This window comes from Rattus rattus, chromosome 12 (genome assembly GCF_011064425.1).
Source record: "Rattus rattus isolate New Zealand chromosome 12, Rrattus_CSIRO_v1, whole genome shotgun sequence".
NCBI classification, from domain to species: Eukaryota; Metazoa; Chordata; class Mammalia; order Rodentia; family Muridae; genus Rattus; species Rattus rattus.
This window is the reverse complement of record NC_046165.1, coordinates 12,883,345-12,908,881: the sequence shown is the minus strand read 5'-3', so window position 1 is coordinate 12,908,881 and position 25,537 is coordinate 12,883,345.

Here is a 25,537-nt window from a genome sequence, read left to right as displayed (position 1 = left end):
TGATTGTTTTACATACAGAGTCCAATACTCACTGTACCAGTTTCCCATTATACTAACTGAAAATAAAGATTTCCTCCTCCCCCATCTTCACCAGCATTTGATTTCAGCTGTAACCATTCTGATTGGGATAAGATGCAATTATGCAGTAGTTTTAATTTTAATCTCCATAATTGTTAAGATTGTTGAACACTTTTAAAGACATCTGTTATCATTTAAATTTTTATTTTGAGAAATCTCTGGTCAGATTCATAGTCTATTTTTGAGTCTTGTATTTTCTTGATTTGCTTTTTTAATTCTTCTTTAGTTATCTGTGTATTCTGGATATTTTCCTCTACTAGATGTTTAGTTGTGGGCGTCTTTTACATTCAGCTGATTGAATTAACTTTCTTAATTATCACAGATTGTTTTTTTTGAACACCAAATGGAATTTTTCTGGAACTTTTAAACATTAAAATATTTATTGCATAGTATATATAAATGGACTGAAATTTTCTACTTATTCTTATTAGTTTAACTTGGGTGAAGTAATTTCTTCCTTTTTATTGTATATTTTTATATTTACATTTCAAATGTTATTCCCTTTCCCAGTTTTCTGGAGATAAGTCCCCTATCCCATTCCCCTCCCCATCATCTATTAGGGTGTTCCCCTCCCCATCCATCCCACCTCCCCCACACACATTTCACTACACTGGGGGTTCCAGCCTTGTCAGGACCTAGGGCTTATACAATTCTTTTGATTATTTTAATCTAATTTTTTTTCCATTATACTTGAGGTGAATGTTAAAGTGGATTTCTTCTTTTCCAAAAGTTATATACTATTGAACATAACCCCTGGCACCAGACTGGCAAAACTTTCCATTGAATTGTTGATCAGCAGAATTAAGAAAAATAAAAGTCTTCCAAAAGAATATGCTCTATTGACATTGACCTTATTTGCCTTTGAGAATGTATAACTAAGATCATGTTGCTGATGTTATCACAGCATTTGTAGACAAGACTTGGAGGAATCAAAAAAGGAAAGAACAGGGAAACCTATTGCTTAAACTCGGGTTCTGATAAAGTCTGGAGGTGCTGTACAGCAAGCCAACCAGGAGTTATGGTTGGTAGTTCTTCCCCGGTGTACCACAGAATGGCTGGGCCAGAAAATCAAAATATATGCAATGGTACAGATAGAACATTTAACTTGCGGTTAACCAACTATTATTTCTTTGGAGGTAAGTTTAACTCTACAGAAGGAGTAGATGTTGGGTATGATAGATCTAGCCCAGTATGGATGGCTGATAAGGTCATGGATGATATAAGAGGATCTCCGATAGTCATATTTCTAAGCAAAGGTAATTTGTACCTGCATTATAAATATTTATTCTTATACTCACAGGTTACGTCTATCTTTTACCCTTCATCAAAGGAGCATTTTACAGAAGATGACCATTTATGAAATCTGCATCTGGTCAAAATGCTGAAGAGAACAACGGAGCATAGGTGGTTCACTGCAGCAGATGCATGCACAGCATAATCTCTAGACTTAATGTTAAGAAATGCTGTGGAAGAAGTGCTGGAAAGAAGGCATGAGTCAAAAGAACCGGTGCCTCTGCAGGATACTGTGTTCTGTATATGACTGGGAAAAGGAAAGAGAACATGTGAAATCTCGGCAATATAATGTCTTCTGCATATCTGCATAATGGCAAACCTAGTAGACATAAAAATGTGGGTAGCGGTAATCTAACAAATCCTTATCCATTGGTAAAGTGCTAAAGCCATTAGTGGCTTCTAAAACAGACAGTAGTATCCAGGGATGAGGCCCCCTCATATGCTGAACAATATCACATGCTTAGCAGTGTATATATGAATAAGACAAAATAGACTCAACAACGGTTGTGCATGCATGTCTGGGAGAGAATAAACATGAAACATTAATAATGGATTTACACTGTTATTAATATGAGATGAAGGGGAGGGGTTCAGAAGAGATGAGAAAGAAAAGAGGGCAGAATGAAAATGCTGTGAAAAATTTCAAAAACAAGAAATAAGGAGGACATGTACTAGGTCGGTAAGGAATTGAGGTGTTAGATCTTGGAGGATTCGAATAAAAAGGGTTAATAAGACTAAACTACACTGTATAAAATTCTCAATGAATCAATAAGGATCTTTAAAGGAAAAAAGATAAGTACCATTCAATAAAAGGTCTAATTATAATAATATTTTAAAGCATTATTCCTGAAGTTGTTATATTACATCTAACACACATGATGATTTATATTATACTGTTATTTTATTATTTTATATTTAATACAAGTTACAAATCTTTGTACTGATTTTATACCATTAAGACAACTGCCTGATGGTGACAACCAAAATCACTTTGCTTCTGAAGTATATTTTAAAATCATTTGAATTTATAAGAAATTTCCACGTTAGCAGGGAGTATGGAACATTGGAATATATTTGAAACTTTAATTGGTTTCTAAATTTGAGATAATAAAATGCAAAAATAATGTCTTCATTAGTAATTCATTCAATGCTTATGACCTTTTCCCTAGAAAAATAAATATAAAATTCTTTACTCAGCAGCTGTAATTTGATGACAAACTAAAATGTAACCAGTGTTGTTTATCTGAAAACCATTCTCACAGCTGGCATGTGTCAGAATATTATCTCTTGGAACTGATGTAATTTTCTTTAAAACTGGAGAAAATCAGTATCTATTGAGTCCTTCTTTTCCTAATTTTCATTTGTGTGATTTTTAAATACTTAACTGACAATCACATGTTTATATGCATTCATATTCATAAGCACATACAAGCTCAAATTATCTAAGAATTATACTTTATGTTACGAATATTGCCATATGTAATAATGAAGGAACTACAAAGTTCATACTGACATATCATTTCTTTAAAAAGAAGCATGTCTCACAAGTAAATCAGAAAAGGTAAAGTAGGAATGTGAATTTTTAAAACTTTGATATAAGTGAAGCATTCTTTGGAAAGTATAGACTCCTTAAAATTCTATATGCCTCTACCCAAATCATTTGGATATAAGTTTGTGAACTATAGTGCATAAACAAAATAACAGTGACAGCATTCTATACCATTGGACCTGAATTATTGAATTAAATTATTCTTGGTTAAGAACTGGACAGAATTAAATTCAAATGAAAATGTAAAGAGATTTGTGTTGTTTTCATTCCTTAGAACAGCCCAACAACGTGTATAGGATTTGTCTTATATTAATGATTATAAAGGTAATTTAAAGTACCTGAGAATATTGTGCAGGCCATAAATATAAAACTTGCCATTTCCTACTGAAGATGTAGACTCATCAAAGAGACAGCTGTCTCTTTGTATTCTAGAGCTATTTTTCTTTTTTAAAATTTTTTATTAGATATATTTCTTTACTTACATTTCAAATGCTATTCCCCTTCCCAGTTTCCTGTCCATAAGTCCCTGTCCCCTTCCCTCCCCCTCTGCCATACAGGTATTCTCCCTATACATCCCCCTTGTTGCCCCCCATATTCCCCTGCACTAGGAGTCCAACCTTGGGAGGATCAAGGGCTTTCCATTCCACTGGTGCCCCAACAAGTCTATTCTGTGCTACATATGCAGTTGGAGCCCTGGGTCAGTCCATGTATAGTCTTTGGGTAGTGGTTTAGTCCCTGGAAGCTCTGGTTGGTTGGCATTGTTGTTCTTATGGGGTTGCAAGCTCCTTCACCTATTTCAATCCTTTCTCTAATTCCCCCCAATTAGTGGGGTTGCTAGGGTATCTTATCAGATGATAATTTGCCAAGATTTAAGGCGGAAAGCCCAAATTACGTGTGTATTTTACAATAAAAACTTTAAACAATATTCTTGTAGGTGGAAAATAAACTTTATCTTCAAAGTTTTTGGTATTATTCAGGAATGACAAATTGAAAGAATTTTCTGTTATGAAGTTGAGCAGGATGTATTTTGGGGTTCATGAAATTTTTCCAGCCAATGCTCTAGAGAGAATTTGGTAACTAATATCTTCTTTGAAAATTTTGCCTCTTGCTTTGCATTATAGTACCTATTCTAAAAATACCACATTTTGAAAATGAATCACATTGGCATTTCTTTTACTTGTTTATAAGAATTGTATCACATGCTTATATCACTATAAAATGATCCGGATATATTTAAATGTTTGAAGTATGTTATATATGTGTATATATAAACATATAAGTATATTTAATTTACTTCTATATATCTTCCATCTGAATTATATTTTCAAAATTGATATTAGTCCTCATTAAATTATTTTAAATTGTGTTTCTTGTTCACCTTTTAATTTCATTTTACTATTATATTATCCCTTTAATATACTTGCTCTTTACTTTTCTGTTGGAACACTTCTCACTTCATTTTTTCTGAATCTTGGCCACTGTGTTCACTGCTTTGACATAATTATACCCCTTCTTTCATTTACTCTGTCTTTCCCCATGTATTTTCTTCAAGATTGTCAACTATTCTTGAGTCAATAATTATATATAGCATTAGTAACTGTATCATAACTTTCATTTAAAGAGATAAATCTGCAATGACATTTGAAACCTTTACGTGTGATCACTGGGTCCCCACTGTTTGCTGAGAATTCTGTTTTAGTGTTTGTCCTTGGTTGTTAGGGACAACAACCAAGAGAGCCTTGTTTTCTCACCTGTCCTTCATTCTATCTTGTCCTCAGAATAGTATCTTTTGCAGTTCATTTCCATTTATAGTCTTTGCTTTTTAATAACATTCCTCCTGGGAACCGTGTACATGCTAACCTGCTCCATTTTCATTTCCTGATGTGAAGTGTCCTATAGTGTCTCATATTAGATCCGGGCACCAGAAGCCAGTCCTTGGCATATCCTTTTCTCATAATGAGAACCATGATTTAATTAATCAGATGGATGAACAAAAACTTGTGTTGTGCCCAGCTGAAGCCCTTCGGAGCCTGCCCCTCCTGTGCTGAATCCGTATACAGTGTTGGATGTCTGCCTTGGCATGTTCACCCAATTTTCAAATTTGAACTGTTGCCTAGGATGACTTGTTTTTTATCTTTTCCTTATTAGTTTGGAACTCTGGAGACCAATAATTACCTGAATAAGATCCAAAGTACTAATTTCTTAGACCATATTCATTTGACCATTTGGCTGTCTGCACTGGGACCAACCTTTAAAATCATAATAATTCCCATATCGCTCATCAGTACCTGAGTCCAGGCTTTCTGAAACCATGTAAGTATTGGATAAAATTGATTTATGTATAAACTCCACTGCCAATACTTTCTATAAATTATTCATTTGTTATTTAGGATTATATTAATTCTGTATGCTTTGTGATATATATTAAGATATATATGATTACTATATATTATAAATGAGAGCTGTAAAATATTAATCTTTGAAAAATCTAGGAAAATTTAATATCTAGCATATTACAGATCTGCATACTGCAAATAAAATTGTCAAAAGAAATGTAAAGCTTGAATATATCTACTAGATTATAGTTTGAAACTATCAAACTTAGACATATTTACCTCATATTTTGTCTAATAATTTCTATTCATCTACCTATAAATAGCATCATTTTAATAGAATTCTATGAATATTTATTTACAAATGCAATAAATGATTAAATGATGCCTTGGAATACTGTACATAAACAATTTGTTATTTATATTAATTTATTTGTTTCTTTATGTTATAAAAGCAGAATAGTTTTAGTAGAATCTTCAATTTCTTCAAAGTATTTTTTGAATGGAATAATCAGAAATGATTTGATTACCTAAGAAGCTGCTAAAAGTTCCCTCGTTCGTGTGCCCAATGATAAGGCTGTATGTAGACTTAGTAAATTTCTCTTTAATTATGCCATGATCCTCTGATATTTTTCATTTTCCTTCTGTTCCACCCTATGTTCTCTTCATCCCTTGTACTTCTTCTAAGTGACCTCTAAAGTATTATTTATTTCTTTCCTTATTATGATAGATCTTGTCAAATATCCCCAATATAAACTTCCAAAGACCAGACCTAGAACCTGTATACTCTCTTATTGCCATACTCATTGGTCCACTCAGTTTTCTGAATTAGTCTTTTTTTTTTTTTTTAATATGTATTTTTAGGCACTGGAGCTCATTTTGTAATTATTGATTTCTGTATAAACTTTTTTTCTCAAAATATTTAACATATGTCTAAGCATTCTTTAAAATCTTTCATTTCAAAGAGGTGCAGGATAGACATGATAAATATTTAGCAGCTAATTTTTGTAGACAGAAGCTGGATTGGGCAAGGTAGTCCCTGTTTCATAGGACAATACCACTTTAAACATGTAAATGTTCTCATCATTACTAATTTCATAGTGAAATATTATGGGGAAATATCCATATATGTTTACATTTTAATCATCATATTTGGCCTAAATCATCTTTGCCCCATGTAGTATTTCTGTCTTGGGACAAAAAGAAGATACAGTAAAATGTGATAGAACAGATACACAGAGGTCATTCTAGGGTCGTTGTATTATAAGAATTGAGCCTAACATCAGTTTGGGTTTTCTTATTTAAAAGAAAATAAGGTTTCATTAAGGATATAGCATGTGTTAGCATCTACACTAATTGCATCATTCCTATCAATCGCTTAGGAAAATATTCTCGGTGAGTGTTGAGCTTCATGGATCTCCACAAAAGCCATGTGAAAACTGATCTCAGTTAAGCAAGAATAGTATATTGAACACATATCCCAAGACAGATCAATCAGGACCACAACAAAGGACACAGGGGCCTAATTGTGGTGCCCTTCTGTTCTTAAGGCAGACTTTTCACAGGAAAACAAGCTTCAGAAGTTCAGAAGGTGGAGGCAGCACTACAATTTAGCTAACTAGACAAAGTATTATCAGCGAACCTTTACATTAGGACCTGATGGGTCCTAAATGAAGTAAGAAGGGTGTTGGACAGGTAGTGAACACGGGAGTTTCCGAGTGTTGAGTTAACAGAACAAGAGTTATAAATACAACCATACTGCTATGACCTTTGAAGAGAAGTTTTCCATGTCAGCTGCACATAATTACTTCTGGGGAGCAGAGTCTGAGAGCCTGAACTTAATTTCACCTTTTGAGCAAAATAGAGAGTGAATACGAAAGAGCAACAATTATGTTCAAAGGAACACACCTCCACGGTGAGGACAATATTTCCGCAGCAGCACTTGTAGGTGTTTTTTAAGCTTAGAAGCTTTATCGCTGCTCCACAACCACGATAGTTACATATGGGTGATTTGCAATTTACATTGTGAAAACGATGAACCAAGAAAATTTTAGTTCATGGAATGGAAAGGTGTGAACAAAGATTTGTCTCAACACTAGTGATAAATTAGATGTGAGTGAAAGCTTTAGTCCACATATAACTGAACATTTTTCAGTATATTCTAAAAACTTGTCAAATAATATCACTTAAGGGAAGATGCGAATTCAAGATAAAAGTGGACATTCAGATAACACAGAGAGTACTCATTCTGTAAGATACTTTCTCTTGGTGGATATTCTTGGCTGTCAGCTTAGCTGCATCTGGAACTAAAATCCAAAAATGGAGGGTAGCCCTTGAAGTGGGAAGGCACACCTTTACCTGGATCATCCCTTCTGCTGGAAGCCTACATGTAGGACGAGGAAGAGGGAAGTTCTTGCTCATTGCCTCTTACTCTTGCCTTGCTAGCATTTACAGTCCTTCCCTGGCATTACAACCTACTCCAGGATTCCATCATACGTGGAAGAGCAGCCTGCATATTCAGTCTTGTGGCCACCAAAGAACTACAAGTTTCTTGGACTTTTTGTTTACAGCTGGTCTTTGTGCTTTGGGATGGTGAAATTTAAGAGTCATAAAATAGAGTCTTTGGCAGAACTCTCTCAAGAGCAAAGTATTCGAGTTGCTGAATGCTTACTTTTGGCAGGATTCATTGAAAATTATGGAAAAACGAGGAATCAGAGAGAAGTAGAGCATAACAATTGGAAATGTGCAAACAGATTATGAAAAAACAGAGAAAAAAAATTAGAGGGATGTGCCCTAACACTGTCTGCTAGAGGCTACCAAACATAAAGGTAGTTGAGTGCTAACCATCCAGACACTGAGGAAAATGGCTTCTTAGCACAGTTCTAGGAGGGGAATAATCATCTCCAAAGGAGTATCTGGGTATTCTTCATGGGGCTCTGCAGCAAGGCTATACTATTTATCCAGATACAAGACATGGACACCACTACAGTGCTTCAATGAGTTGAGATGGGGTTTCCTGCCAAACTTCAGTAGCAACATCAATAAACATTGGTGACAATCATATGTTACTGTGTTAAATCTTCAACCAAGCTGAATTGAAAGCATATAGCAGTATGAGTTTAGAAAAGCCATTGCAGAAAGGGAATGTGAAGTTTTGGATGAAGGATCAGCTCTCCTGGTCCATACACACAGGATGCGAAGGAAGAGACAACCAGTGAAAGCACAAACCATGACATTCTAAAATTAATTCTTAGATTTTAAAATCTTAATAGACTTTCTTGGTGCTTATAGCGCTTTTCTATTTGACTGTCCCTCTGACTTTCATACCTATGCCTGTGGGCATGCGTGCAAGTGTGCATGCATGTATATACATCGATGCCAATGCCCTAATAGAAGGTGAGAAAATACTTTTAGAAGTCTGTCCTATTCTTCCATCATGTCTTCAAACTCTGTTCATCAGGCAAATGAACAATTTTTTTTAATCAATTTACTACCAGCCATCTTGGTCTTTTATGATAGTAACTTATGTTTTGTACATTACCCTGATTTTTTGGGATGTGTATAATTTTTCTTCCTTCTGTATTGTTTATATTGTTATTTTGTTTTTTCAGGCTTACCACAAAGATGTTTGCCTTGAGTTGTTCATAAAAAAATTGCTATTGGTCATTTAATTTGGTGCTAAAATGGAATAACTAGGTTATTGGCTTAGAAGTATACTCTGCATATGACCAGGGTGAAACTATGATGAACTTAGTAGACTTTTATGATTCAAATTTGCTTAATTTCTTGAGGACACATGTGCTTAGATCATGGCACCCAGTGTAATGGTATTAAGAGACAGGCAGAACCTTTAAGGAAAAAATGACATTTGGGACACAATTAGGTTATGGGAGAAACAACATCAGAAAATTTTCATATTCTCAGCCATATGTTAGATATGTTTGTTCTCCTTTCATCACTGACAGAGGATGTTTTTACAATGTGAGACCATCATATGACTTTGGGAACTTCTAAGCTACCTTCTTATCTTCTAAAGTATGAAACAATACAAACTTATTTTATTTTCAAAATATTCATCTTCGGGTATTTTTTTTAAATCTTTAATTTTTTTTTACAGTCTACTTGTTTTCCCCCTTCTGGTCCACCCTCTGACTGTTCCTCATCCCATTCTTCCTCTTGCATCACCAAGAGGATATCCCTACCACCGCCATAACTCCCCACTTTCTGGGGCCTCAAGTCTCTCAAGGGTTAGAGCCTTTTCTCTCACTGAGGTCAGACGAGTGCTCTGCTGTTTATGTGTCAGGTGCCTCAGCTGGTTATGCTGCCTGATTGGTTGCTCAGTGTCCAAGAGAAGTCAGGGATCCTGGTGAGTTGAGACTGCTGGTCTTTCTATGAGGTCACCCTCCTCCTCAGCTTCTTCTAGCTTTAGCAACATAGTACAGTTGAAATTGAGAGAAGTAAGTTATCACTCCTCCTAGTTATTGCAGATCATGAGTGTTAAATACTAGGCCAAACATTTGAGAGTCATTCAACCATATTGTAAGTAGGATTAAATTTGATCTCAATTGTTGCTTTTTGGGGAAAGTGTAAACATTGAACTCTTATGTTTTCTAAAGGAATAAAATGATTGAAATGATGAAATATTGGGTGTAAAATATTTGTGAAAGATGTGTATTAAATCCTCTTATATATTAAAATATTGAAAATACCATTGCTTTGGTAATGAAATGAGAGTTTCATAAAGGCAAAAGAACAGTTGTCGTGTGAACTTTGGTGTGCTGTTCTCTTTTTGAGTGGATAATGGCAAGCGATGCTACTGTGAAGATAGTGTTTGTGTTTTTAGTAGCCATTCACCACAGTAAAGTTTGCACTGTCTTCTATATGCAGTAATGGCTTGTATCAACATAATGAGTGAAAACTTGGGCAAATTACAAGACAATAATTTTAACCACAGACAATTTTGTGGCATCAAAATAAATACCATAATTTCACCAGAAATAAAATATGGCTTGAGTGTATTGTCATATTAATTTGATTAAATATTCAAATCAAGAATTTTCAAATCTAAAATATGAATTTTACTGAAGTTAAAATGTAACATTTGTAACTCTAAATGGTGTGCTATTCCTGCTCTCCTCAGGGCTCTGGGCAGAAAGACTTTTTTTCAAATTAAATGAGGAAGTGAAAGAAAGAAAGAGGTAAATGGTATAATTATACTTTAATCTCAATTAATAAAAGAATTTTAAAAATAATTATGTAAGTAGTTACATTATGTGTAGGAGTAATTTAAATTGATAGCTTGCCATGAAAATGAACAAGCACCTGAATAAGTGTCATATATTCTTTCTCTTAGGCTTCTCTACAAATACCTGTATGTGCCTTCTGTGCTAACTTCGTCAGAACCTAATGGAAATAACTACCCATTAGGTAGGAGACACAGATTTGAGTTGATTTTCCATGGCTATCTACTGTATAAGGATGTTCACTTATCATAGTTGAATTGAATAGACCCAAATAATTAATTTAACTAAGACATAGCTCCCTATATTGTAGGGTCCTTGTTCAGTAAAACCTATCTACCATTAATTCTCTTGTTCTTGATAAGTATTAAGCTTTCTGGAAACAGAGAATTCCCATTTCAATTATTCAAATGATGGGTTGATACTGAGTAAATTGAATGAATTTTGCTTTGCTGTGTTTATTTTTCAGCAAAACAAAATAAAAAAATAAGGAAATAGGATTAATACACTATGTATCTATGGAAGATCAAGAAGTTGACACCATGAACACACAAATTTACACACACAAATAAAAATGCCTGTGTGCGTGCTATGCAAGGAAAAGATAATTAGTTTATTTTTTATGTTATGTATAACATAACATAATGCCTGATTCAAATGCCTGATGTCCATGAAATCAGACACTGAGTGCCCTAGATTTATAGATCCAGATGGTTGAGAGCGTTTATGCTTTTGGTGGGAATCAAATATAGTTCCTTAGGGAGAGTAGACAATTCTCCTATTGCTGAGTCACGTCTCAGACCTTAGGCAAAATTAATCACGTGTTTATTATCTCATTCAGCTAGTCATTGAAACTATGAAGCCCTAAGAATGGCTGTAAACTCTCACCAGATTTTAGTTTGTATTTATTTACATTACAAGTTCACTTTACATTTTTTGGTGGATTTTACATTTTGAGAAGTTTCTTTTGGTTTGAAAGGAGAATGATACATTTCATTATCTTGACAGAGGTCAGTATTAATACCTACACAACACTCATAAAATATTGAAAGGTCTTGATTTTATGACCATAGCAGAAGAAAACATAGACAATTTATTATAGTGTTAGCGGCATACTGAGTAACACAAGAACTAGGAATAAGCAAGACAAATATAATGACCCAGATATGCATGAAAGCTGAGTGTGAAAGAAAAGGTGTCAAATTTCATGGTCTATGCTTTACACTGAAATTGTAAGCGATCTGTAATTTTAAAAATTCATAGTATCATGATTTTTGACTTGGACACAAATTCTTATGTATGTGTGTTATTAGCCATTAAAAAAAGATGAAAAATTAGATTGGATTCCATCCATCTATAGGCAATATATTTCTTTCAGGAATGGATTATTTCAGATTGCTCATTGTGAAACACTAATTTAAAAAAGCATTTCTAAAAGATCTAGGAAATTTTCAAGCTTTTCTTATGACTACACTTATGCAGCTATTACTTAAGTCTGTTTTCTAGTGTTACACTACAAGAACCTTACAGAACTCAAAGGTACATCAAAGGAGACCAATTATAGGGGGAATAGGAGGGTAATGACAGGGATTTGAGGAAGAAAAAGAGGGTGAGATCACTATCTAATTAAAAACAAATGGAACCACACGATCTTCCAACTTATAGCCATAAGTGAAAAAATTCAATTGTAGAAGTCAGTGGAACAAAAAGACATGAAAGTATAGGAGGAATACAATAGGGATTGAAACTTAATGGAAGATGCAGAGATTAGGGAAAGAGCAACAAACAGGTAAGTTAAATAAAAGTGAGAACACATGAAGAGGGTGCTTTGAAATCCACTAACTTGTGAGCTATAAATATATATATATATTTGCAAGATACTATAAAATGTATGTTTATATACAATATATACTAATACATTGATATATTATTTATATTATACATTTACTATATAAGTATATGAAATATTATATAATATATGCTATATATGCATACCTACATTTCAGAAATGGGACTGACTAATTCAGTGGTTCAAACTTGTCAAAGTACTAAGTACAAGTACTAAGAGTACTGAGCTGTGTGTAGGTCCTATCAACCACTCACCAGCCAGGGAAGTTTATGGAGGAATACATTGAAATTATAAAGAAGTTAATGAACAAGGAGGAGTGCTATGAAATGCTGATTTTCAGACACATGAGTTGTTACACACATAAACTCATAGGAGCTTTTGTTATCTGCGCAAAACCAAGACTCTAAATATTCTAGAACTCATAGGGAAGGATCCCAAAACCCTACCTCTATTGAAGGAGTTTTTGTAATTGATGGCTACCTAAGGAAGAAGAGTTAAGTATTGCATGATATAGTAAGCTTGAGATGGTAAATGGTTGATTGCTTTTGCCACAGTTGATGACAACAATCGTGAACACAGACAGCACTAATTGGACTGAAAGGACTGTTCATACCAAAGAGACAAGAATAAAAATAGAAAAAGGAGATGAAACTTAGAGGTATATGCAGGACACTGGGTTGATTTGAAGCCCGACGTGGCAGATAAAGACAACCAGCATATATTGTATTAAATATATGAAACGTTAAAAATATTCACAAATATATTCTACCAGAAGTGATTAAAAAATCTCATTAGTATAAGATTCATAAAATCTTTAATCATTTGATTTCTTTGTGAGCATGTCACAATCATGGAATTGGTTCTTTCTTTTCTTTTGTTCTTTCCTTCTACTTATTCTTTATTTATATTTAATCACTTTACATCCTGCTTATTGCCACCACTCCCAGTCACCCCTTCCCATAATCCTTCACCTCTTTCCCCTTCCTCTTTTCCACTGAGAAAATGGGGAACCCCCTTGGTTTTTTCCCACCATGGCACTCAAAGTCTCGTGAGGCTAGGCAGATCCTCTCCCACTGAGGCCAAGTAAGGCGGCCCAGGTAGAGGAACATATCCTACTTACAGTCAACAGCTTCTGGGATAGAGCACACAGGAAGACCAAGCTGAGCGTCTGCTATATATGTGTGGGGAGGTCCAGATCCTATATCTTCTTTGGATGATGATTCAGTCTCTGAGAGCTAAAAGCAACCAGGTTAGTTGACTCCTTTGGTATTTCTGTGGAGTTCCTATCCCCTTTGGGGGCCGACAATTCTTCCTCCTATTCTTCCATAAGAGTCCCTAAGTTCAATTCACAGTTAAACTGTGGGCGTCTGAATCTATCTGAATCAGCTGCTGGTTGGGGCCTCTCAGAGGACAACCATGCTAGACTACTGTCTGCAAGCATCATAGAGTCTTACTAATAGTGTCAGGGTTTGGTGCTTGCTCGTGGAATGGGTCTCAGATTGGACTGGTTATTGGTTGGCCATTTCTTCAATTTTGCTCCATCTCCTATCCCAGTATTTCTTGTAGACAGGATACATTTTTTGTTAAAAGTTTTGTAGGTGAGGTGGTGACTCTATTGCTTGACTGGGATTTCTGTCTGTATATAGGAGATACCCTTTTCAGGTTGTATATCCCCAGTGCTGTGAGTCACAGGTAAGGTCAACACCCATTGATTCTTGGGTGCCTCCCATGTCCCAGGTTAGTGTCAGGGAACTTCAAATAAAAACAACTCTGAGGTTCCATCTTACGTCCACCAGAAGAGCTAAACTCAAAAGATAGCACAAGCTGGCAAGGACGTGGAGCAAGGAGAACACTCCTCTGTTGCTGGTGAGAGCACAAATTTGTATAACCACTTTGGAAATCAATTTGGAGGTTTCTCAGAAAACTGGGAATAGTTCTACTTCAAGACTCAGCTATACCACTTTTGGGCACATAACCAAAAAGATGCTCCAACATTCCACAGTGACACCTGTTCAAATATGTTCATAGCAATTTTATTCATAATAGTCCAAAACTGGAAAAAACCTAGATGTCCCTCAACAGAAGATTGGATAAAGAAAATGTGGTGTAGCTACACAATAGAATGCTATTGAGCTATTAAAAACCAAGACACCATGAATTTTGCAGGCTAATTGATGGAACTTGAGAAGATCATCTTGAGTGAGGTAACCCAGTCCCCAAAAGGACATGCATGGTATGTACTCATTTATACGTGGATTTTTCCATAAAATACTGGATACCCATTCTATACTCAACAAACCCAAAGCTAAATAATGAGACACACGTGAGGATGATTGAATCTGATTTTAAAGGTGGAATACAGTAGTCACAAAAGATACTAAGAGGGAAGGAACTTGGAGGTAGAGGGGATGGAGTGGAGAATGGGTAGGTTCAAAATCAGGTATGTGAAGGGACAAAAGAGTTGGCCAGATGGCCATGAAAATAATTAGAAATCTGCAAATGATGAAATCAGTCAGGGGTAGGGAGGTGGAGGGACTCTCCAGTTCAGTATTTATAAATCTTATATTATCTCATGACATGGTGATTATACAATACATACTTGGGTATCATGCATGTCATTAATTTAAATTGTAATACGATCTTTATTCTTGGCTAGAGCAGTTGCTACAGCTTAGAAAAGTTTTACAGCTCTGTTACAAATCAGGTTTGGAGGGATGGCTCCATCAGCATCAGTAAGTGCTTACTTTACAAGCACAAGGATTTACATTTGATCTTAAGTCACATATGAAAATTTCCGAGTTGGTGTAGGTTGATGTCTTTATGCAGGAAGGCAGGTACAGGATAGAACGAGGTCTGTCATTGGAGAAGGAAGGATGGGTGAGAGGAAAGGTTTAAAAAAAGGAGAGGGAGCCACAGCAAGAGGAGGAGCTGGGAGACCATGGTGGCAGAGGCTGATTCTTCTCTGCAGGTAGATAAAAGCTGTTATGACTGTTTTTAAGGGATAGGTGTGTATAGGATTTTGTGCTGTCTAGATGGGCAAATTATATCTTATCAATTTGGATCAAAGGTTATTGTGTGGTGTGTTCTTTCATGTGGCAATTTAATTAAGTTCACAAGAAGGTGCAATGGTGGGATGCACCAAATCGGCTACAGAATTGGGATGTGTATGCCTGGTGTGGTAACAACCTGCCAAGGGAACTGTGACCGAAAGCAAAGCACGGCAAGGTGCTATGCTGGAATGGCTTGCTGACTGCCTGGGTTAGAAATACCATGGGGGCTAGCATGGAGCAGCTGAGACAAATTAGTGCTAGTTTCTGTGGCACAACCAGCTGAGTGAGAGAGAGAGCCCGGGAAAAAAGCACAGAGTTGTAAGCAAGGGAACAGGTCATGCCACCTCTTTTTTTTTCTTACTGCAACAGGTTGGTGTTTCATATCAGCACCTCAACAGTAATCAAGAAGGTCAACTCTCATCCTTATTTTGTTGCCATTTTAACCTAATAATTGAGTTATATTTCAGAGAGAAATGCCACAAAAATTTGTATATGGTACCTGAGGAACAAACCTAGTGATGCACTTTGGTATTCCCAGGCATGGATGCAAACTTGGACAAAACTGTTTCCACATACATAAATATCTATACCAAATATATATGTATATATATATATATACGTATATATATATATATATATATATAATTTTCCCATTAATTGTTTGTCTCTCTTTATCTGTATGTCTTCTCATCTAGAGTTCTTTGTTATAAAGCAAAGTTATTTTTGCTGATGCTCTAGGCAATATGTGATATATGAAATAGTCCTAGCAAAGTAAAAGAATCCCTGTATTTATATTCACTATCTGGAAAATAAGTCAGTAAATTGTTATACTAGGTTAGGAAGTAATGTTCAAGAAGAAGATGAAGGAGTTAGAGGATACTAGTTTTGTAATATCTGCCAGTATTGTGATTGAGATTTTAAATTGAGCTTTGCCAAGGTTGGACCCCCAGTGCAGGGGAATATGGGGGGGCATTAAGGGGGATGTATGGGGGGAATACCCATATGGGGGAGGGAGAGGGGAGGGGCAGGGTCTTATGTACAGGAAACCGGAAAGGGGAATAATATTTGAAATGTAAGTAAAGAAATCTATCTAATAAAAATTTTAAAAAAAGATAGTATATATGTTATTTCTATGGTTACTCATACATATATAGATGAATAGAATATACATGTAAATACTTGTCTAACAACCACATGTACATATCTATATCCTATATTTTATAATTTCTTATAAAGAATTACACTTTTCTACCAATAAAACAATTTAAGGCACCCAAATCTGACCCTGTGCCACACGTCTCTGTAGCCAGATCCTGCCAGGAGAGAGCTGGTCTGACACACATGCGAGTACAGGTAAGACCACCACTTCTGCTCAGAGACACCCACCTGGACTCCTCAGGACACAGGAACCAAGGAGCAGTCTGGGACAAGATCCTTCCAGTTTCTGTCTGCACCCAGAACTGCCATAGCTCTCCATATAGAAATCCTGCCAGGAGAGAGCTAGTCTTCCAGGACTACTGACACACAAGCTTACAGGACGGTCAAGCCACTGTCAGAGACACCAAGACCTACTAACCCCAGAGATAACCAGATGGCCAGAGGCAAGTGCAAGAACCTAAGCAACAGAAACCATGGCCACTTGGCATCTTCAGAACCTAGTACTTCCACCACAGCAAGTCCTGGATAGCCCAACACACTGGAAAAGCAAGATTCTCATTGAAAATCGCATCTCATGATGATAATAGAGAACTTTTAGAAGGACATAAATAACTCCCTTAAAGAAATACCAGACAACACAGTAAACAGGTAGAAGTCCTTAAAGAGGAAACACAAAAATTCCTTAAAGAATTACAGGAAAACACAACCAAACAGCTGAAAGAATTGAACAAATCCAGGATTTAAATATTACCCCCAATACTATTCTATTTGCAATTAAAGGTATGTCTATATTTTAAATAAGGGTGTGTTTATAGTCTACCCAAAGTGATTAAAGATGTGTCTGTATTCCAACTGGATCAGGTCTCTTAATGAGATCCATTGCCAGAGCATCAATGTTTCTAGATTAAAATTCCTTTACTTTTAACAGAGAGCTAAATGGTTGTAAATCGTCATTTATAAAAATATTAATTTTGAGAAAATGTCAATGCCTACCATATGAGATACCTTGAAACATTCATAGACTTTCTCATATACTTTATAATGTTAATCAAAAATCACTTCTAAAAAATGTTTACATATGAATGCATGGAAACAAACACAAACACACATAGAGAGACACACTCAGAGTGAGGTGATCCAATGATCCAATTTCAAATAGTATATAGAAATCAAAGAAAATAAAATCTTCAAAACCAACTGTTTTGGTTTGGATTATCTGAGGAACAAGAATCCTTCATATTAACATACATTCCCATGTCTTTCAAATTCCAAATTTATAAGTGTCAGCTCAAATAATTGTATTTAAAAGGTAAATATTTCCAATTTCAAATTGCATAAATGACTATGTATATTTGTGAATATAGAAGACTGTGAAGTTTATTATTTCTATCTTTGTGTTGCTTTCCTCTGCATTTGTTCCATATATTCTATATGGGAAGAAGAGTCAACCTGTGACATTTCAATACACAAAGTACTGAGATTTTGAAGAATTGATCTAGTGTCTTAGGTTTGTCCTTGAGCAAGACACAACCTTTATGAAAAGAAAAGCTATTGAAATAAATTGAAAGTATATGTATTTAATGTCAATAGAAAACTTACATTATAATATAAAAATGTTTTCACAAATTTTTTCTTAAAATTATTTAAGCAGTTGTACCAGAATCTCAGACACTATCTGACTGTTCTGAGTAGATTTTGTCACATTGATGTAAACTTGAGTTGTTTGGGTAGAGGGTATATTAATTGAGCAGATACACTAATATGAACGGGTAGTAATCAAGTCTATAGATATATTTTCTTGGTTAATTATTGGTGTGGGGAAGTCCTGGTCCACTACAGGCAGTGGCTTCCCTAGACAGGTGGCTGCATGTTATCTAAAATCTAGTTCCATGAGTTATGGAGATCAAGCCAAAAAACATTTCTCCATGCATATCTCTCTACTCCTGTTTGAGTTCTTGCCATGATTTACTTCAGTGATTTATTTTCTGGGACACGTGAATAAAATAATCTCTTTCTTTTCCAAGTTGGTGTTGAATTTGCTCATTGCATAAGAGATTAAAATCTTTTACTATCTAGAGATGGGCCCAAGGGAAGCATTTGAGTTCATAGTGTGTATACCCATTCATACATATAAATACATTCAGTCAGTGGAAATCATGATAAAAACATTAAGTTCAAATGAAACAGAATAGGCCAAACATGAAGAGGTTTGCAGAGGTTGGATTAGAGGTAAATATGGAAGTTCACATTAAGGAAAAGAACTGATACAAAAATAATCCTATTATATATTTATTTAGACATTATATCTTGTAAGAAGACTAACTACAGAATAGTATTATTAGGAAAATATAAATTTCAGGTATGGGCCAGAGGAAATACCTCTTTGTGCAAAATGACTTAAAAGAGAGGAAAATAATTATTGTGAATGCCAGAATGCTGAGCAGAGGAAAATAGATATTTATTAGAAATATAGGATGACAAAATATACAAAGAACTCAAGAAGTTAGACAGCAGGGAGACAAATAACCCTATTAAAAAATGGGGTTCAGAGCTAAACAAAGAATTCACAGCTGAGGAATGCCGAATGGCCGAGAAACACCTAAAGAAATGTTCAACATCATTAGTCATAAGGGAAATGCAAATCAAAACAACCCTGAGATTTCACCTCACACCAGTGAGAATGGCTAAGATCAAAAACTCAGGTGACAGCAAATGCTGGCGAGGATGTGGAGAAAGGGAACACTCCTCCATTGTTGGTGGGATTGCAGACTGCTACAACCATTCTGGAAATCAGTCTGGAGTTCCTCAGAAAATTGGACATTGAACTGCCTGAGGATCCAGCTATACCTCTCTGGGCATATACCCAAAAGATGCCCCAACATATAAAAAAGACACGTGCTCACTATGTTTCATATGGCCTTATTTATAATAGCCAGAAGCTGGAAAAAAGAACCCAGATGCCCTTCAACAGAGGAATGGATACAGAAATGTGGTACATCTACACAATGGAATATTACTCAGCTATCAAAAACAACGACTTTATGAAATTCGTGGGCAAATGGTTGGAACTGGAAAATATCATCCTGAGTGAGCTAACCCAATCACAGAAAGACATACATGGTATGCACTCATTGATAAGTGGCTATTAGCCCAAATGCTTGAATTACCCTAGATGCCTAGAACAAATGAAACTCAAAACGGATGATCAAAATGTGAATGCAGATCGTTCATGAGAGACACAGCCAGAATACAGCAAATACAGAGGCGTATGCCAGCAGGAAACCACTGAACTGAGAACAGGACCCCTGTTGAACAATCAGAGAAAGAACTGGAAGAGCTTGAAGGAGCTCGAGACCCCATATGTACAGCAATGCCAACCAACCAGAGTTTCCAGGGACTAAGCCACTACCTAAAGACTATACCATGGACTGACCCTGGACTCTGACCTCATAGGTAGCAATGAATATCCTAGTAAGAGCACCAGTGGAAGGGAAGCCCTGGGTCCTGCTAAGACTGAACCCCAGTGAACTAGACTGTTGGGAGAGGGCAGCAATGGGGAGGGTTGGGAGGAACACCATAAGGAAGGGGGGGGGGGGGGATGTTTGCCGGAAAACGGGAAAAAGAAAAAACACACAAAAAGAAAAAAAAAAAAACTAAAATAAATAAAAAAAAAAAAAAAAATATAGGATGATTAGATTTAAATTAAAGTAACTCTTAAAAGAGATGGAACACTCATTACCTCCAGTAAATCAAAGTCATCACAGAACAATAATTCTTCTAAGGATCTCTGAAATTATATATCATCAAATTCACTGTGACCAATAAATTTTTTGAATACATAATATTGTGAAGATTTTCATAAAGAAGGTCAATGATGGAACACAAACTGATGATTGTACAATGATAAGAGAGGAAGAAACTTAAAACTTCCAAGGGCTAGAGAGGTGGCTCAAAACTTAAGAGTACTTGGTGTTTTCCCAGAAGATGAGAGTTCTTTTACTAGAACCCACATCATGCTGCTCAGAACTGTTTACAAGTCTAGTTCCAGGAGATTTGATGAGTTCTTTTGACTGCTTCAGGTACCTCTAATGTGTGGTGTACACACACACACACACACACACACACACACACACACACACACGAGAGAGAGAGAGAGAGAGAGATAATAAATAAAAATTTCATAAAGGAATAAAATTTATTTTGGGAATACAAGTCAAACAATAAAAGAGTAAAAATTGAAAAATAAATGAGTAAGAAACTTGGAGGTCAGAGTTGTGCTAAATGGTTACTACTGCCAAGACGTCAATAAGTAGGTCCTTTATAAAAAGTATAGGCTAGCGAGAAAAGAAGCTGCAGCAATGAGATAAAATATGGATGAAGAAAATGAGAACATTAATAATTGAAAATACTTATTTCCACAAATACAGTCTTATTAGTGAGTTTCTACATTTTTCCAAAGGTTGCTCTTCGTTTATGCGTCATTTATGTCTGTCTTCATGAGAACATAAAAATTAAAGCAACTTATGTTAAAGAAACAGTAATTCTTTATCACCAGTAACTTCTTCCTAAATGTAACTGAAACTTGGTCCTTTTCCCACCATCTTTTCATTTCCTGTCCTACGAAATATGTTTTTGTGTGAGCTCAGCCATTTTTAGATCTTTCTCTCATGAGAAGATGTAGTATTTTATTATGTTTGACATACCTACTTTAGCATTGCAGTCCTTAGGTTCATCAATATTATTATGCATGGCAGATTTTTTGGATAAAAGGCTGAGTAGTAATCCATCGTGTGTATATATGCACATGCATTTTTCCACAATTCTTAATCTAGCACCTCACTGAGAAATAACCAGGGCCGTCAGTACCTTGTCTATTGTGACTAATGGTACAATGAACTGGAGAGAAGATCCATAATGGATAGCTCTATTAATCCGCCATCCGCTAACAGCGTACACATTTTCTCCTTTATCCACACCCTTGCTAAAACTTGTTATCGTTTGTCTTTCTGACAACAGGCTTTTTAACAAGGGTGAGGTAATTTTCAACTGAAGTTTTGATTCACGTTTCTCCTAAGACCAGTGATGTTAAATTTTTTCAACAAGTACTAGCTCTTTTTAGGTTTACTTTGAAGCACACACGCGCGCGCGCGCGCACACACACACACACACACACACACACACACACACACATAATTTTCAATGTTTAAGCTATTTGTCAATGCTCAAATTTCATCATTTTTATTTTAGGCTTTATCTATTTACATGTTTCTCTCAGATTTTTAATAAAATTTACATAGTCATGCTTTAAGGAATTTATGTTTCTAGACATAATCAAAATTATTTTACATCTTACTAAAGATATTTTTCAACTCTGTTCTATTCATCATACCTGGAAGAGCAATAAAACGTATTCCAATAAGCAGATGGATTGATAAGTAAAAGGTAGCACACATACACATTGGAATGTTACCCAATTTCTTATTTTAAAAAGTGAAATAAATAGGAACTTGAATTGAAACTGGAAAGAGTTATACTGGGATTGATAACAGGATAAAAAATGAAGCACTGCATAGGGAAACCACAATATTGGGCAACATAAAGAAGAGAAAGTAACTTGAAGTAAAGCAGGATCCATTCCTCTCTGCTCGACAGCTTCCATAGTGTGAACGGAGCTATGAGGGCTTTGTGAGGATTAGGAAATCTAGTCTTATCCTGGCCTGGGCCTTGCATGCTACAATACTGATCCAACAGGCAGGATTCACTGGTACAAGAGTGGCACAACTGTTATGAGGAAATACCTGCTTTTTTATTGGATGTGAGCCATATTTCCCAAGATTAGATTTCATACTTGGTTAAGCAGTTCTGTTCAACTGTTCAAGGCTAGAGGGCTATAGGATCCCAGGTTGACTCCAGAGTTGATATTTGCTAAATGATAAAGTTACCAACTTTTCCTATTGATATTTATGTTTATAGCTACAAATGTGAGGTTCTTAGCTTGGCAAGAGACCCTAAGTTTCTTTATGCAGTGAACAGTAGATGGTGGAGAGATGCCTATGTGTGAAAATCCGAGAAAAAGAGAACCAAGCCATGTGGGCCCAAAGCACACATGGTTAAAATGGCAGTGACACATAGCGATGAGAAGCAAGGGGATGAGCTGGAGAAGCTTAGAATGATGACAGAGCAGTCAGGACTCTGTAGAAGGGGCTTGAGTTGCTGAGCTCAGCCTGCACTTTGGTGCGCTAATAGGCACCGCAATTAGCAACTTGTCTCTCTTTCTTTGTATGAAAACATAATATGAAAAGATGGTTTTTGAACACAGGACGATGGCAACACTTACAAATTCACAGTAGTTCTGGGTATCTGCATAAAGTTAAAAAAATCATGCAAGAAAACTTTTGTGATGGAAAAAAATCAATCTTTGGCCATCAAAGCTGGCATCAGGCTAGGATGAGCAAAGGACTGTCATCTGCTCTGCCCCTGACTGATACGAGAACAACACCATCATCAGGGTATTTCTTTGCCCATTGCAAAGGGCAAAGGGGGGGAAATCTCTTCAATAATTATACATATAAAGTTACATGTAAATAAGAACTGGATGAGAGTTTAAGAAACTAAATGTATAGGCTTAAACTGTAGCTGTATAAAATTAATCTCAACAAACCTTAACATTCTATACACAAAGTCATAATTACAAATTCCCTATAATCCTCTAATTTATTAAGTCAAAAATAGCAAATATATTCCAAATTTTATGAATAAAGCTTAAAATATTAAATGGTCGTGAAGAGATTCTGAAGCTTTGATTAAAAAATAATAATAATACATGTTCTTCCCATGAAGAAGCTATGATATAAGCTAGTTCCAAAGGAAATGCAAATTAATTGCCAAACTTAAGTAATTGTAGAAATTGGTTAAAATAAATTAGTGTATTTTCTTGCTCGCAGGAAAGGCATCTTAACAAGTATAAAAAAACAACGCATGTCTTGAGATCATGGACGTCTTGTTCAGGGTTTCTCTTCCTACACAAATATCCTGACCAAGAAGCCAGTAGAGGAGGAAAGGGTTTATTCAGCTTACACTTCCACGTTGCTGTTCATCACCAAATGAAGTCAGGACTGGAGCTCAAGCAGGTCAGGAAGCAGGAGCTGATGGAGAGGCCAGAAAGGGATGTTACTTCCTTCCCCTGCCTTGCTCAGCTTGCTCTCTTATAGAACCCAGGGCGACCAGCTCAGGGACGGCACTACCCACAATGCACTAGCTTCTCCCGTCTTGGTCACTAATTGAGAAAATGCCTTACAGCTGGATCTCACGGAGGCGTTTTCTTAACTGAGGCTCCTTCTCTGTGAGAACTCCAGCTTTTGTCAAGTTGACACACAAAACCAGCCAGTACAATGTACATGAACAAGAAATATAATGAATATTAGTTTTTTTAAAGTCTCAGTATCACTAGCAACAGAATTTTGCCAAAACAAAATAATTAATCTCAAAGATGATTTTTTGACACTGTCCTCACAGTTTAATATTCAGATGAAACTGAATATTAAAGATTGAACTCATGCAGTTCAATAATCTTAGTCTCGGTTTTGATACATGAAGATCTCTTGAGTATAAATCTGATAATAAACACCAAAGCATGTAAGGCATTTTTCAAGGGTAGTACGATCACACACTGGATCATTAAAAATCTGTTGAAATCTGTACCTCGGGTTTCAGGGCAGAGTATATGAACTACAGCTATTATTTGTAGCAGCCAAGCAAATCTGTCTGTTGGAAAAACTAGGAATCTTCTTGTGTGACCAGGTTTCAAGAACTATTGGAGGTAGGAGCAAAGACAGTGTTAACTTTTAGAGACTGAGAAAGGAAATGCTGTGCACAATTTCAGGACATTTTTCATGTTTTCTCCATGGTATTTAATGCTACATTTGATGTGACAGTATCACAGGCTATATCAAGGAGGCAAGGGAAACCGGAAGCATATAAATTAACATCCAGGAACAAATGGGTGGAGCCTAGGCCTAACACGTCACATTTTGGGCTGTTGAGATAAAATGTTTTGTTCTTGTATAAACTACTGTCACAAATAATGTAGCAAGTAAGAACAGACCCAGTAACTTCCAGTAGTGATTCCACAGGCCTGTTTATTTTTCTTCAAGTAGCTTGCATTTAATTTGTATAAATGGATATATATATATATATATATATAATTTATCAAAGACATACAAAGGACAAATGATCTTCCATGCATTCTAATTCAATCCATAAAAATGATATTATATAAATGGATAGTACGAAAAAAACTGAGCACGGACTTTGAATGTTAAATCCTATGAGCAGTGGAAAGCAAGAGACTACCAGTATTCTTCAAAGATCATTTTTATGGACTTCTTTAAGTGCATGTGTTTTTCTATAAATCATATGCACACTCTTCCTACTGATGTAACCCAGAGGACTCATCCGATTTAAAATTTAGTAACCAGAGATGAAAATAAAGGATACTGTCACTGGGAGAGGGTGAGAATTGCACATACGTTACGATAATTTTGTCAGTTGTTTGAAAATTAGCAAATGCTAAAGTCACCAATAAAGTAGACTTTACTTCACAATTTATCTTTCATCTGTAAATTATCTTGTTCTGTAGTGCTTTTCTGCTTGAAAATGATGTTTTATTCTTCTGAGGCTGTCATGCTTTTCTCTTCCTTAAAAAGTGGGGTTGCAAAAACATCGACTGACAATTGATTTAATTGTGGATATCTTGAAGCAGATTGCATTGCAAATTATTAGACTCTTGCAGGTGTTCCATCCTCTCTTTTATCAGGTTAATAATTGATGATGAATTTCAATCATCCTGTTTCCAACTGTTATGCACTAAAACATAATGTATTTAATGGGATATATTATCCTAGCACTTTATCATAATATTCCTGGATGATTCAATTCCGAAAGGACCACTTATGTGAGAAGTTATGTAAAAGAGAATAGAAATTAAT